Source organism: Octopus bimaculoides, chromosome 2, assembly GCF_001194135.2.
Source record: "Octopus bimaculoides isolate UCB-OBI-ISO-001 chromosome 2, ASM119413v2, whole genome shotgun sequence".
NCBI lineage: Eukaryota > Metazoa > Mollusca > Cephalopoda > Octopoda > Octopodidae > Octopus > Octopus bimaculoides.
Genome location: NC_068982.1, coordinates 147596838 through 147599269, shown reverse-complemented (window position 1 = coordinate 147599269; position 2432 = coordinate 147596838). Strand labels below are relative to the sequence as shown.

At 35.4% G+C, this 2432-nt stretch overlaps 1 protein-coding gene across 10 annotated transcripts in view; it reads left to right on the top strand.

Annotated features, from left to right (window-relative positions):
- LOC106874941 (transcription factor Sp9) overlaps positions 1 to 2432 on the top strand; it is a 404501-nt gene that overhangs the window by 386571 nt on the left and 15498 nt on the right. The window lies entirely within an intron of this gene.

Here is a 2432-nt window from a genome sequence, read left to right as displayed (position 1 = left end):
TATATATAATGTTTTCTACTCTAAGCAAGAGGCTCGAAATTTTGGGGAGGGGCCAGTCTATTAGATCGACCCCAGTACGCAATTTATCGACCCAGAAAGGATGAAAGACAAAATCGACCTCGGCGGAATTTGAGCTCAGAACGTAAAGACAGACGAAATACCGCTAAGCATTTCGCCCGGAGTGCTAATGTTTCTGCCAGCTCGCCACCTTATCTATATAGTCTAATATAATAATGAGCATAGTGTTTTTATATATTTGTATATATATATTTGTCCAAAATCACGCTGGACGCGGAGGAAGAGAGAAAATAGTAATTCAGTGAAGGAGAAGTAGTGAGAGATGTAGTGAAAGAAAGTGACAACAATGACAGAAAGGAAGGAGTGATAGATGAATAGGGAAGGAAGGGGTGAAAAAACATCAGTGTTTCAACTCTGTGTGAGTATATAGGTTTGTGTGTGTGCGTGTAGAAGGGAAGTGTGTGAATGTTTCTGTCTGATTATTGTGTCTTATTTTGTACCTTATTTATATATAAAATACAACAATTAGCCCGCATCATTGATGGCACGTAGTCAGCTAATATATATATATATATATATATATATATATATATAATGGATAAGAAATAGTGGTACAACGATGCACCGATGTTTGCTGGAAATAGCAGTCAATAACATTGGTGCTTCGCTGTAGCACTATTTCTTATGTCTTATTCTAACTGCTTGAGACTTGGATGTTGAAGCTTCGTAGAAAGAGATCCTCTGAAACCCTTAACAACGGGTTGTTGTCCGCTCTCACTAAATTTACCGGAGTAAGTGAAAACGAGGACACTGAGAAGTGAAATGATAATAATAATAATAAGAAGAAGAATATATATATATACCAATAAGAATGTATACCGCACAAGTGCAACGGACTTCTGCAGAATGTGTGGGAACTTATATATAACATGCATATTCGTATGTATGCTTGTATACGTATTAGTTTGTATACACACACACATATGCAGACATAGATGTGTGCATATGCGTATTTATTTATGTATGTGTGTACGTGCGATGCCTGAGCGGTGAAATGTCTTACAAGACACACGAAACGAATCGGGGAAATTGGAATCCACCCTCAGATATAAAAGAAAATATTCAACCATAACCAACAACTGGTCCAATAAATAGCCCATGCATAGCTTAAAAATCCCTCCCATTTGTCAGATCCCCATAGAATACAGTAACCCCTCCTTCATGGTGTGCATGGAGTAACAGTTCAATAAAAAAAAAGACCTACTGACACATTATCATGTAATTAGATATGATAATGACCGGTGTAATCAAGCCAGCATATGCTAAATGTGATTAATTAGTAAACATATTTAGCACAATGAATTTGTCAATGCTTTATTGCCGACTTGAGAAAGGGCTGGGCACATCATTAAATAGTCGCAACACTCCCTATTAGAGCCGAAATATTTAGACTCTACAGTGAAATTAAGTTACATTTAATATTTTAGGATACTCGAAGGCAGCGAGGTGGCAGAATCGTTAGCACGCCGGGAGAAATGCTTAGCGACATTTCATCCGTTTTTATGTTCTGAGTTCAAATTCCACCGGGGTCGAGTTTACCTTTCATCCTTTCGGGGGTCGATAAAAAGAGTGCCAGAATGAACACTTGAGTCGCTGTAGTCAACTTACCTCTCCATCGAACTTGCTGGCCTTGTGCCCCAATTCGAAACTAATATTATAAGATATTCAATTGTGCCAAGACAGTTTGGTACGTGTTATTTGAATATAACTAGATAGGTTTCGTCGTTCACTTTTGGAGTTTTAGAACTTGAATTTTTGAGTTTTAAAACAGTTTGAATTGTCTTAATTTATTTTTATCAACGGTAACATAGATTGCATGAAGCATTGATAAATGTACATGTTGTTAATTACTAAGCAATGTAAGTTATAAAGATTAATCTTACATGTCGGTGGCTTGTATTTTTACTTGGTTATCATCAAACTATGTTATCAATTTTTATAACTAACATTATGTTGACTTTAAAAAAATAATAATAGACATAATTTATTTCTATATTTTATCAAAATTGGACGGTAAAATATACCATTTCTTATTGATCAACCGTAAGCTAGCAGCAGACCTGATTCAGCTGTCTTATGCCCGAATACGTTAAAACCGTCATTATCTCGATCTTCTCTTTACAGATTTTGGGCATCGATATGTTTTCCATTTTTAAAAATGTTAGATTATGATTTGAAAATTTAACTGCTCTTTCGACCAAGAAGAGACAAATCAACATAAGAATCTCTATGTGACCTCTCGAAACGCTAGAAGTAGCAGTCAAATTGCCATCAAATTATATTGTATTATCTTAGAAAAAGAACAAATTTGTCACTCAAATTCTCTGATCTTTGGATCTTATCTTTATATATAT